General features: G+C 43.6%; 1 protein-coding gene across 1 annotated transcript in view; it reads left to right on the top strand.

Moving 5' to 3' along the window:
* The window catches only part of PRUNE2 (prune homolog 2 with BCH domain), a 197,015-nt gene that overhangs the window by 140,843 nt on the left and 42,034 nt on the right, over positions 1-14,138 (top strand). The window lies entirely within an intron of this gene.

The raw sequence follows: 14,138 nt of genomic DNA, 5'->3' as shown, positions 1-14,138 counted from the left end.
GGGGTGGGGGGTGAAGAGTAGAGGGAGAGGGAACCAGCACACTCAGAACCCCAAGCGGGGCTTGATCTCACGGCCCCTGAGACCATGACCTGAGCCGAAATCAAGAATCGGATGTTTAACCAACTGAGCCACCCAGGCGCCGACTGTAGGCTTTTAGTTTAAATAAAGATATAAAAAATTTGCTTCTTCCTCTTCTCCCTTCCTCGCTGCCCTCCCACCACCCCCAACAGCCATGGCGAGGAAAGAAATGCCCTTCATTTTAAGAACAGGAGCTAATATTTCTTAAGTACTTAACCATGACCAGGTCCTCTGCTGAGTAATTCACTTTCCTATTTTGTTAGTGGTAGATCAATTGGAAGAGTACCTAAAACTGCCCTATCTCCCTACCATAGCCCCCTTCCCCCAGCCCCGCCCCCACCAAAAACACTAAAAAGTTAGGTAACATGGAACTCTGAGCAATCCAGTTCTGAGGACGGTACCCATAGTTACTTTTTGCATTGACATTTTGCCTGATGGTGATCAGAAGTTTTTGGTTTGTCTGACAAAATTTTTTTTTCTTTGAGGAGCAAACAAACGAATGCATGCCTAGCATGTAAACTTTTCATTCCTATTTCATTTACCTTAACTATGTCAAATATTTCTGTAAATGTTTTAAGAATTAATAACGGTATTAGTAGCTAACAGTTACTGTGAGTTGATTTTAATCTAGACTCTTTAAGATTTCTACCTAGATTTATCGTTCTTTAAAGTGCCAGTATTATTATTATCCACCTGTGAGTTGGTGGTCTGAGGCACCAGGCACTTTAGTAACTGGCCGGAACTTGCTAATAAATAGATTCAAACTCTAGGACCTCTGACTGCAGAGTCCGCATGCTTTATGGCCCCACGCCTCTGTCTTCCAATAGCCATGATTTTGTGCAATCATAACCTTCTCCGGAACCTCCAATTGGCCTTGTTTATGTATCTCACCATGCTCCCAAAGTCCATTTTGTTACCGTCTTAACCACTGCCCATGTGAAGAAAATAATCACGATGCCATCTTACTGCGTGTTCTGTGAAGCTACGGGATTTTTTTTTTTTTTTTTTTAAGATGTTTCAGGGGAACTAGATTCCTTCCAGCCTGTGCTTTGAGCTCATTCACATCCAACCTCACTCAGGAACAGGGGAGGGAGCAGTTTTTCCGAGCAGACACGAAAGTCAAGGGGGCTTCTCAGACTCCACAACCTGGATGAAAGAGTATTTTATGTTCCCAAACGAAACTCGGCGCAGCCCGGGCTCCATCCCCCAGCCGGAGAGCACCGGTGGCGGCCGGTTCACTGGGAGATCTGGGAGGCAGGTGATCATCCTTATTTAGATGTGCCAGTGATCACGTGACCAGAAAATGGAGGCGAATGTGTATTCCCAGTTAACCGCTCCGGAAGGGGGATGCTGACGAGCTGCAACCGAGCATCCTTCTCGCCCTGCGGGTAGCCAGCCTCCTCGCATCCTCAGGAGGTAGGTGGGTCCCGGTGCGGCTCTGGGAGGATCGGGTGTCCGGAAGCCAGATCGCAATGGAGAGTGTCGTTCTCGCGGACCGGTCGATTGCTGCTGGGAAGTTCGAGGGGGAGAGAGGAGGAAGAGGAGGAGAGGATGGGGGGTTCTGCCCAGCCCCTCGCCAGTAATAGCTGGTAGCTGCGTTTCATTCTGTATCAACTCAGACTGGGAAGGCTTGTGGTCTTTGACGGCTATCCCCTGCCCCTCCCTTGGCGATCAGGTAATTTAGGGAACACAGGCTCTGAACAGCTCTAAACATTTTGTCTTCCTTTCTGTCTATGATGAAAATAGAGATAGAAAATCGAAGGAAGTGACAGTTTGGAAACCGTTTAGGACACTTGCCTAATGGATATTCCAGTGTCTGTTTAACAAGAGGAGCGGCCCTGGTACAGTGGCATTTTTATTTCTTGTATTACTGCTTATAGTTGCCGAAGCTCGTAACATACATTTCTCCTTTCTTTTTTTTTTTTTTTGAATGAATCTTGTAATCTTTAAATCTTATCTAAGTTCTAAGCTGCAGAAATAGGTCATCCTCAAAAAGGGACTTGGGTTGTTCTCTCCCACCTTTTCAAAATCTGGAGATAAAATACGCTATGGACAGAATATTGCTATTTCACTGAGAGGCTAAGTTATGTGAGAAACTAAAACAAAATGACCACCTGGTCAATTTCAAACAAGAAATACATGGATTATTAAATTCCTCTGTGGAAACCAAAAAAACAAAACTAGACTCCCACTTGGGAGGGATTTAAAGTATGATTCTTCCTGAGATCAGAGTACTGGTTGGTCTTGGTGATTCAAGGGAGAGGGACAGCATCTGTGTAAACCGCCCCCTTCTTTCATCTGAACTCTTGACGTGGTGTCAGTCTTATGCAAACTGCCTTGTGAGCGAGCCCAGCTTCCAGGCTTGTTTCCTCCCGGATGGCTGCCCCAAGCCCCAGAGAGAAATGGGAGCTGCCACTGAATGAGACACCACTTCAAAATGTTCAATTTGATGAAAGTTTTCTTAAAATCTTAATTGATCATATTTGCAGAAAGTGAAATCTGGAATCATTAATTAAAATTCCTGGTAATAAAAAAAAATGACCCATGAAATTTCTCTTAATTGATAAGAGACTTCTTATCTGGGAGGAAAACCCTGTCCTTACTGGTAAATTACACATACTCAGGATAGTGAAAGCCCTGTACTTTAAAATGGCTTGAACCTTGCTTTGCAACTCAAAGATGGATAAAACAAGATGAGCCTGTTGTCCCTCGCACTTGTCCGTACCTAAACATCCCAGGAGATTTTGCTTTGTAACTCAAAGTAACCTTTATGTCCAAAATAAGGTGTAAGGCTTCAAAGGTACTTAAGGATAATAAGCCAGAGTCTCCTTCCTATTAACCAGAAGCCAATTAACTTTTTTCCGTTGTGAGGGCTCTCTTTGGTATATCCCAGTGCATTTTCTTTTACATTCCATTTGGTTTTTCATTCTTGAATAGCTCTGTACTAGGGAAAGGTTGAATCTCTTATTAAAGGATCATAATTCCTTGACCTTTAGACTTCATACTTCCTAGCTAGCAAGAACACAAGGTGTGGGGTTTGCCGGTAGGTTCAAGTACTCGATATAGTTTATGATAGGAAAGCCTGAGGTCACCCAGAGCAAATAAAAGCTTTTTTTTTTTTTCTTTTTACCGAGTCTGGAATTGCTTGCCCTTTGTTTGACGAGCCAAGATCTTGTAAATAGAGGCTTTACAGGAACCAACTTTGTGCTAGAATAGTATTTGAATTTGGGATGGGTTCTCAATTCTTTACCAAGTCCAGTTAATAGTATAGCTGGGGAAGAGGGGAAGGGGAAGAAGGGGCAGAGGGAAAAGCAGTGAAGGGCAGAATCTGTCCCTGATATCCGGTCTGCCTCAGAGTTGACAAAGAACATTTGGATGCAGGTCCTTCTGCATTAATAATGGCAGGGATCGTGGGGGTTTGGGGAGATAGGTGTGCAAGAGGGGTGTAGGAGAAGAGGAGGAGTGGATGCTCCCTGTCTGAGCACCATTATCATTTGAGGGCTCCAGGAAGCCATTTGCCTACTCTTTTGATAGTTTCCTGATTCTCTGTATTATTCTTACATCCTGAGTTTCAACTGCTAGGGTAATAGAAACTGAAATAAATCTTAGAATTCATTTTCACTCACTTCCTCAGTTTACAGGCAAAAAAGAAAAAAAAAAAAAGCCCCGGTTACAGTGAGGGATTGGCTCAAGGTCACAGTCAGTGGCTGGACTGAGATCAGGACCAAGAGGCCTAGCTCTTGTTTTTATTATTACTATTTTTTTAATTGGAATACTTACATTTAGATCTTGTGCTCTTTCCTCTGAGCCTTATCAAAAGCCTCTAGCAAAATCTAGTCCGTGCATTTGAAGTTCTCAGGACTTAAAAAAAAATCTAGCAGTCTTCTATTTTAAGGATAAGGTGGCGTTTCCTAATTCCTTTCCAACCCTTAAAAATTTGGGGGAAAGGTGAAAAAAAATTAGGGTGAAGTGTAACTGAACACCACTCTCAGAGCTTGTGCATTTATTATGGACAAGATGCTACCCCTAAGGACTGCATGTGAAGTGAAAGTAGTCAAGATGCAACCCTCACTCTAGTGGGGAGAAGGAGAAAACAAATGGCTTGCGATGTGTAGAGTGAAGTCAATTCCATAAGAGGTATAACCACGGAGCTCTGGGCCCTTAAAGGTGGGAGGGCCTTGGCCTTTCTCCTTGGTTGTAAAGGAGCAAGTACAGGTTTCACGGGTAAAGTAGATTCAGTAGTCGGGGGAAGGAGCACTTCAGCAGAAGGGAATATAAACCAAGCTGTAGAGGTAGGAGAGCTGTCAGCAAGACTTGGGGAACTGGGAGCTCATTTTGTCTGCAAAGTAGAGCATTAGGGGACCCATGGGGGAATTGATCTAAATGCTGGAGAGCCCTGCGGGTGAAGCATAGAAGTTGGTATTATGTGTATCGGCAGTGGGAAGCCGGAGTTTTCTGAGCTGGGTGTTTTGATTGGCAATGGACTAGCATTGGTGTGGGAGAGACGGGAGGCAGGGTGGGAGGTGGTTGTCCACCTGAGACATCACAGAGGCTGGAACTCTACCTAGGGCAGAAAGAAGGGAGGCAATCCCAGAAGGACAGACATGGAAGAGAGGTAGAGTGCATGCAAATTGAGGGAGAGGGGCCTGGAGAAGAGTGGGCACATCCGGTGAGAGGTTACCATTGCATTCCCCATGACTGAGAACCTGTAGCTTTGCTGTGCTTGACACAAGCTGACGTAAGCATGGTGAAGAAAGTGTGAATGCCCCCCATCCGAACAAGATCGAGCCAGCTTGGGCAGAAGCACTTGCAGAAAGCTAAATCCACATCTGATTAGTCAGCATGAAGTCCTGGTCCCATGCTGGCCCGTGGTCTCTATGACTACACGTAGCCACTTAGCCACTGTTGCCAAGAGCACAGGCCTGCAAGTCTCTGCCTCTACTGAGGTGTCCCTACTGGGCTGGGATGTGAAGGGGATGGTGACATTTTCCTCTCGTCATCCTCTTCCCTGCGGGGCAGTGGCCAACTCTAATCTTACAAGGAGAACTCCCAGTTTGAAGACAGGAATCAGGCCCAGTGGAGCCCCTGACAAGCTCCGAGAAGATTCTGACTCAGAGAGAGAAAGAACAGAATAAATCCTGATTGTGGATTTGAGGGCTGAGGACAAAGGGAACAGGGGTGCTCAGATGTAATCTATCCCTCCCCCCCCAGCCCATCAACCAGGTCCAGCCCAAACACTACCTCTTATCTGGAGCTTCTAGGTTCGTGGACTCTGTGCCCTTGGTCGGAGGTGCTACTCCGGCCTCTGAAATTCACGATTACCTCTTGTGGCATTTGACTCTACTTGTGCTGTTGTGTGTGAACCTGGTGTGTGTCTTTTCTTCTCTATCCACTTAGATTTTAAATTCTTTAATAAGGGCAAAATGTGTGTCTGAACCATTCTTTTTGTAACGTACCCTCCTCCAGACTAGTTTAATGCTTTCCGTATGGTTCTAGGACTGAAATGTTTATTGAACTCCTACCCGAAAAAGTAGCCGGATAAACAAACTGAGTACTGGAGAAGCTACCTCTGTCAAAGCTTGTGGGAAGCTAGTTTGGAAACCTCAGGTGGATAATCGGAATGTTTAGGTATAGTTTTGCCTGCACGCAGAGATCTCTCAAAGTCCCTTCCAGTCCAGAAATTCAGAAAGGAGCGCAGGCTTCCCAAGCAGGATATAGGGTTGTCCAAACCCAACACGGAAGCCCCATTTAGAAAGCCACCACTGCCCATGAAGCAAGGGAACCTTTTATTCAAAGAGGAATAAAAGGGGCGCCTGGGTGGCTCAGCCATTAAGCGTCTGCCTTCGGCTCAGGTCATGGTCCCAGGGTCCTGGGATCAAGCCCCACATCGGGCTCCCTGCTCGGCAGGAAGCCTGCCTCTCCCTCTCCCACTCCCCCTGCTTATGTTCCTTTTTCTCTCACTGTCTCTCTCTGTCAAATAAATAAATAAAATCTTAAAAAAAAAAAAAAGAGGAATAAAAACGTTACTTAGCAAATACTTTTTTCTACATCCAACTCCCAGAAATACCCAGGAAGGGTTGATGATATTGGGAGTTTGGAAATAGCGCTTCCTAAAATAAAACAGGCGTGAAGCCAACCTGGTGCGATCTCAAGAGAGCAGCTGTGCAAGAGGTAGGTTAGGAGGGCAGGTAACATGGAGATGAGAGGACCACTGGAGATTTTTGATCCATGGGAAGGCTAGTATTGATAAATGAAAAACAGAAAGCTTGGGATGGAGCAAAACCCCATCCCCGGGCTGGCCGTAGGGAGGTTTTCTCTGTGCCTTAGACTAAGTTCAGGGATGATCAAAGATCATGTCCTTGATAGAAGGCCTGAGACAAGATTTGGCATAAAAAGGCTGTCACCACATTTTTCATGTACTTACCAGTTTATAAGCTCAAGGCTTGTTTCAGACTAGCTCGATGGGTCAGTGACTGGTCTTAGGCTGTTAATTTTATTTCCCAGTACTGTTATTCACTAGCATGGTAACTAGGAAATGGGGAGTGATAGACCAGACAGAGTTTGGGAATCCCATGTAATGCTATAATTCTGTGAACAATTATTCAAAAGCATAAGCACATTTTCTCTCCAAATAGCTGTGTACATTTCACAATAAAGACATAGCTAAATGCCTCAGATCTCCCTGTGAAGTTGGCATAGCTATATGATACCTGAATACATCCCTCAGGAGAGTATGAAATTAATCAAGTCCCGTAAATTAGTTTCATGGAATGTAATTATACAATGCAGTGGGACATGTGTAAGTAAAGGTGATGGTTTCTTTGTCTCAGTCTCTAGGGGGCTTCTCTCTTTCCCTCTAAATCTGTCAGGCAACAGTAGAAGGGCTTTCTAGGAGAAGGGATGAATGGAAGAGCTGATATGCCTTTCCAGAGCTAAGATTCTCCTTGAAACTAGGTGTGCCAGTCGGGGAGATCACATACTATATTCGTTTGCTCGAGCTGCCATCACAAAGCATCATAAACTGTGTGACTTAAACAACACAATTTTATTTATTTTTTCTCAATTCTGGATGCTCGAAGTCCAGGATCAAGGTATGAGTAGGGTTGGTTTTTAATTTCATTACCTCTTTAAAGAACTTATTTCCAAATACACTCCATTCTGAGGTACTGGGGGTTAGAATTTCAAAATATGACTTCTGGAGGACAAAATCCAGCCCATAACAGTTACCTTAGGAACATGATAGTGGATGTGCTGAGGATTCCTGTTGATTCCATGATTAGTGACTGGCCCCCACACTTCATTTGTCATGCTTCCGTCTTGAGTCTAAGGGTCACTTCAGGGGTTTCATGACCATCTTGGAGACTCATAGTGACTATGGGAGGCTTGGTTTAGCCCCAGATCTTCTAATACTGTTAAGAGTGATTTAAATATAATGTAATATGAGTAATATTAAGTAATATTATAGAATTATTGCCACACACTTTACTCATTATCTCTTTGAGGTCTCACATTATCTCCTCTATCAAACTCAATCTGTGGATGAAGAAATGGGGTTGATACCTTTGACCCCACCATGATAAGTTGCCTCCCTATTTATTTGAACTGGTCTGGAAATCTATGGAGAAATTCCTTGCAGGAGATTGAGATTGGGGATGGAGTTCTGAAAGAGGTTCTTTTCAGCTTTGAATTTGGGATCTAAGGGATCAGAATCTTCAAAGACATTGAAACCTTAGATGTGATCTGGAACTTTCCCACCACCAAGAGGTCAGCTAACATGGATCTGTTACATCCTAACCATTGGCAAGGTGGAGGAAAAGAGAACAAGAGGCCGGGATGGGGATTCAGGATTCTGCAGCTGCAACTGAGGCGTTGAGTTTGCGGCCAACTCCTTCTCCAGTGTGATTTAGTCCCATTCATCTAGTTTTGCTTTTGTTGCCTGTGCTTTTGGTGGCATACCCAAGAAATTGTTGCCAAACCCAATGTCATGAAGCTTTTCCCCCTATGTTTTCTTCTGGGAGTTTTATAGGTTTAGGTCTTTACATTTAGGTTCTTAATCACTTTTGAGTTAATTTTTGTATGTGGTATAAAGTAGGGGGCCATCTTCATTCTTTTGCTTGTGGATATCCAGTTTTCCCAGCACCATTTGTTGATGAGACTGTCCTTTCCCTATTGTGTGGTCTTGTTATTCCTGTCAAAAATCATTTGACCAGGGGTGTCTGGCTCAGTCAGTAGGGCATGCGACTCTTGATCTTGGGGTTGTGAGTTTGAGCCCCACTTGGGTGTTGTGTAGAGATTACTTAAAAATAAGATTTAAGAAAATCATTTGATCATAGATGCGTGGGTGTATTTCTGGGTTCTCTTATCTGGTCCATTGGTTTCTATTTCTGTCTTTGTGTTGGCACCATACTGCTCTTATTACTACAGCTTTGTAATAAGTTTTGAAGTCAGAGATGTGAGACCTGCAACTTTGTTCTTCTTTTTCAAGATTGTTTTGACTATTTGATGTTTCTTGAAATGCCACATGAATTTTAGGATCGATTTTTCTATTTCTGGGAAAAAAAAATGCTCTTGCGATCCAAGGCACCTGCTTTTGAAAACTACTTTTCTATTATAATTTTTAGCAAAATTACTGAAATAATAACAGCAATCTCTAACCCTTCTGTAGCATCAACAACTGTGATGTGCCAAGCAGTGTTTTCTATCCTTACCTAAATCAGCTCATTTAATCTTGACAACCCCCTATGTAAGTAGTGTTACCTTCCCATTTATAGGTAAGGAAACTGGGGCACACAGGAATTCTGTAACTTGCCTAAGGTCACACTTTTTTTAATTAAAATATAATTAGCATACATTGTTTATTAGTTTCAGGTATGCAATATAATGATTTAGTATTTCCATACATTAGTCAGTGCTCATCACAGTAAGTGTACTCTTCATCCCCTTTATTTATTTCACTCGTCATCTCCCCTCCCCCACCTCTGTCAACTACACCTGTTCTCTGTATTTCAGAGTCTGGTTTTTTATTAGTCTCTTTTCTTCTTTGTTCATTTGTTTTGTTTTTTAAATTCTGCATATAAGTGAAATCATAGATATCGGTCTTTGACCAACTTATTTTGCTTAGCTCGATACTCTCTAGGTCCATCCATGTTGTCGCAAGTGGCAAGATGTCATTCTTTTTTTATGGCTGAGTAATACTTCATTGATATATATGAAGGTCCCACTTTTCAAAAGGTCAGAGCCAGGACTCAAACGCAGGCTGTCTGCCTTAGCTGCCAATGTGGAAGAAGAATAACTATGACAGAGTAGTTGAGGCTGCATCTGCTAGGCTCTTGGTAGATGCAGTCCAAGATGTGTGGAGAGGCCTACCTATCCAGGATGATATGTGGGCCTCAGAGCTGTGCTTCTGAAATTTTGTTCTGTATGAACAGGCTGAGAGAGAGAGAGAGAGTTAAAAAGAAAAGGAAAGGAAAGGAAAGAAAAGTTCCTTGGTTTACCTTTGTGAGGTAAACAAAATCAAACAGATTCATATTCTGTAGGATAGCTCAGAATCTATGACAGGTTCACGTGCATTATAAAGTCTCAAAAGGAGGATATAATATATGGTGTTTCCCAAACTTACGTGGCACAAAGCCCTTTTGCATAGATGTGTGGAATCTCTCCTGCGGGCACAGGCTTTGGGAAGCAGTGGCTTAAAAAAGTGACAGGAAGCGCCCCTTCTGTGTCTCTTTCACCACCGGGACCGTTTGGAACGCTCAGGTACAGTTCCTTCCTGTGTGTCCATTTCAGTGTGTGTCCTTATCGGTCACAGGCCTGAGGTCGTGGGGAGCTGACTGCGGGAGTGGATTCCAGAAATCTGCCCCTATCTTGCCACAGCCTGCTTCTCGGGGTCACTGGGGTCTGAGAGGTGACTCAGTTGTAATTCACAGCCAGTGACGGGGTGGGAATGAAAACATAAAGGAACTTTATGCTGGAAGAAAGCAAGGAAACATCGAACCATCAGGAAGGAAATCCAGAAAATAAAAATACGTTGGTGTTACGAAAGGTACAGAACACTGGAACATCCATCAGGTATTTATTCAACAAGGGCTCCCTGGGTACAGTCTGCCGGGCAGTGCTCTTGCCCCCCTGAGATTTTATGGGGAGCATAGTACCAGCTGACAACCCATCCAGAAGGAAATGTCTCTGTTCTCTGCCTCAGTTTCTTCATTTGAGAACCAGAAACAACAGTGACTTAGAGGGTTGCTACCCAAAACCAATGTTAATGTCAAAAGCATAAAGACTTGGGCGCCTGGGTGGCCCAGCCGGTTAAGCCTCTGCCTTCGGCTCAGGTCGTGATTCCGGGGTCCTGGGATCGAGCCCCGCATCGGGCTCCCTGCTCGGCGGGGACTCTGCTTCTCCCTCTACCCTTCGCCCCTGCTCGTGATTTCTCTCTCAAATAAATAAATAAATAAAATCTTAAAAAAAAAAAACACACAAAACCCCCACAAAAATATAAAGACTTGTGGAGGCAGAGAGATGCAACGTGGAATCAAGTTTTTTTCTTTTTCTTTAAGGAAAAGAACGTAAATGAAATAGTGACATTTTCAGAACCCCAAATAGAAAAAAAAAATTTATCTTTTAAGGAAACAAAATGCAAGACTAAAACACAAAAAGCAATAAAACTAGGGAAATAAACAAAGCAAGAGTCAAAGGAGCCAACGTGAAAAGACGAGGGTAGAGGTCAGATACCATAAAACAGGGGTAGAATTAAATAAATGTGAAACGACCTACTGCAAAGATGAATCAGCACTTCCCGTGACAAGCAAGCAGCGTGTCTCTGTCTTATTTATTTTCATACCCCCACTGCTTGCACAGATCAGACCTTTGGAAGGACTTGTGAGGATAAATGAATATGATAGACATGTGACCATGGGAGGCCGATTGGAGGCTGGTCTTCTCGGCCTCTCTTCCGTGATGCTGACATTCCATGTTTTTGTTTATGCCTGCTGCTTTTTACACTTTATTTTGGAAAACATTAAGATCCCTGGTAATATGGCGGTGGGATGTGAGAGCGTAACAGTGCTACCGATTAACAGCTGAATTACTCCTTACTGAGCACTTACGTTTTCTAATGTTAACGTGACTTTGCCCAAGAGAAGATTTCTAGAAACTGTTATAGCATCTAATTATATTTAGATTACCTCTTTATTTTAAAATGTGGCACATGCTGGTGTTTTTAAAAATGAAAACAACACAGAAAAGCCCCTTTCTCCCTGTACCTACTCCATTTGGGTAGCTGCTATTAATATAGTATATTTCTGTTCCTTCTAGATATTATCTATCCCCCAAAACACATATAAATGTTTATAACTTTATATAAATGCTCTCATTCTAAACATACCATGTTGTGATTTGATTTATTTTTTAAATATATCTGAGGTCCCATTCCATGTCAATAAGTTTAGAAAATTTTTTTTACATTGATATGCCATAACGAATTTCATGCTATATGCAATCACTCTTCTATTAATGGGCATTTAGATTAGCCCTTGTATATATTTAAAAAAAAATAAATTACTTAAGTAGAAATTTCCTTTAGCCAGTGAATGGGCAACTTGGACCCAAGGCTAAGGGCACAATGGTGCGAAGTACCCCATATCACAAAGAAAGAGATGGCAAGATGCTCTCAACAGCGGGTTGGATGCTTCCCCCAAGGCCTCTTAAAAAGTGACCCACTTTTGCCAAGCTCAGCCATCACCCCAGCCTATATGAGCAGAAGATTGGGGAGGAGAAAGAGTGAGGGAATTTTCAAAAGTCACCATTGGTTAGGAATAGTGGGGTGAGTCCCTTTCTGCCCCTCCAAAGCCAAGTGAGGGTTGCTGCAAGAGAGTCATGGCTGGAGATTCAGAAAACCTTCCACAAGGGAGATTGTCTTCTTACACCCAGTTGGACGTCTACATAGGCAGTGGACTTGGGTGTGTGCCCTGAGGAAGGTGGCAGGGGTGACCTGCATTGTCACAGCATGGTGGGGTAGGGTGATACAGGTATCCTGTGTGTGGACTGATAATAGTGCACTTGAGTCATTTTGTAGCACCCCACCTGTTATGGGCTTAATTGTTACCCCCCCCAAAAATTCATATGTTGAAGTCCTAATCTCTAATATTTGGAGATGGGGGTCTTTAAAGAGGTGATTAAATTGAAATGAGATCATTAAGGGTGGGACCCTAATCTGATATGATCTATGTCCTTATAAGAAGAGATTGGGGGGTGCAGGGGTGGTTCAGTCGGTTAAGTGTCTGACTCTTGATTTCAGCTCAGGTCATGATCTCAGTGTCATGGGTTGGGGAGTCCTGCGTCGGGCTCAGCGCTCAGCACGGAGTCTGCTTGTCCCTCTCCCTGTGCCCCTCCCCCTATACACTTGTGCACTTGCATACGCTCTCATAAATAAATAAATAAATAAATAAATAAAATCTTAAAAAAAGAAGAAGGTTAGGATTCACACATAAAGGTGAAGACCATGTGAAGATACAGGGAGAAAATGGCCACCTCCAAGCCAAAGAGAGAGCCCTCAGAAGAAACCAACCCGGCTAACCCTTTGCTCTTGGACTTCTAGTTTCCAGAATTGTGGGACATTGTGCTGTTTAATGCACCTAGCCTGTGGTCTTTGTGATGGCAGCCTCCCCAGCAGACTAATACGCCAGCCAAGGTGAGACGGCCCCAGCCAGAGGCAGTGCCAGGAGCTGAGGACAGAGTGAAGACATGAAGTCAAGCAAGGTCTCCGGTACCAGAGGAGAAGGCAGTGGGGAGATCCCGTGGGCCCTCAAGGAGCTCATCAAGAGAGCAGAGGCTCGGGGTTTAGAGAGAACCAACTGCCTCCCAGAATCCTGTCTGGGGAAGGAAGTCGAAGTAGGACAGCCCAGGCTCTCCCAGTGCCCACCGCATGCACCCATCCACCCAGCCCCTTCTCTGGGCCTAAAACATCCGAGTAGGAGGAGGGAGGGAAGAGCCCTCCCTATCCCGAGTTCCCTGAGACTTAGCTTTGGCCAGTACCACTAGGAGAGTGAAAGACATAAGATTTTAAGATGAGAAATTAGCAGTTCTAAACTGAATTGGGTTTTAATGACCAAAAGTGACAAGATAACATAAGTGGGGAAGGGAGATGAAAACAGTAGTTGGGATAGCAGTAATTAGGGAAAATTTCAACTAGTTCCTATTTATAGCACCATCAAATTCATACTACTCAAAAAAACCTTTTTTTTATTACAGTAAACATCTTTTTACATATATCATGGTGTACATCTGTGAATATTCTGCTCAGTGTATTCTTATCATTGGAATAGCTGGTCAAAAGCTATCTACATTTAACATTTTGATAAATAAAGCCCCAAACTATATGTCATCTTAAACTCTTTATACTCACACAACCGTATCTGGGGGTGCCACTTGCACAAAACATTAAAGTTTCACAATTTTAAATATATATATATATATCTAACTTTGAGAAATGAAATTTTATTCAAGTTGTTTTTGCAGGACTCAGCAAACTGTCACCTCCAGGTCCAGCCCAGTCTGCCACCTATTTTGGTACCTAAAGTTTTATTGGAAAGCAGCCACACCCCTACATTTACATATTCATTATGGCTGCTTTTGTGCTCAGACAGAGTTGAGTAGTTGCCACAGAGACTGTACGGGCTGCAAAGCCTAACATGTTTAGTGTCTGGCCCTTTAGAGAAAAACTTGGCTGAGCCCAGCTCTAGAGAAGTCAGACTTCCAATCCTCTACCACACCCTGTGGATCAGCAAATTTAATTGCTTGAGCAGCAGTTGGAAGAGTATCTCTGTAGGCTCCTATTCATATTTCTGGTGCCAGAGTCTGCAGGCTCTTAAACGTCTGAGGGGAAGGAAATAAAACTAAGTCAGTGCACCCATTGCATCGCCCCGTGGGGGGAGAGGAAGCCTTGTGAGCCTATTTCCTTGGATAGGGGGTAGGGCAGGGAGGCACCCTCAGCTTCGTCTCCACAAAGGATAAATACAGGTGGTGCAGAGCTGGTGAGGTGGGGGGTGGGCAGGGTTGTAGGGGCC

Source organism: Eumetopias jubatus, unplaced genomic scaffold (assembly GCF_037043125.1).
Source record: "Eumetopias jubatus isolate StellerSeaLion01/CBP00866 unplaced genomic scaffold, mEumJub1_p1.0 scaffold_15, whole genome shotgun sequence".
NCBI lineage: Eukaryota > Metazoa > Chordata > Mammalia > Carnivora > Otariidae > Eumetopias > Eumetopias jubatus.
The sequence above is the reverse complement of the archived record's forward strand: the minus strand, read 5'-3'. Positions and strand labels throughout refer to the sequence as shown.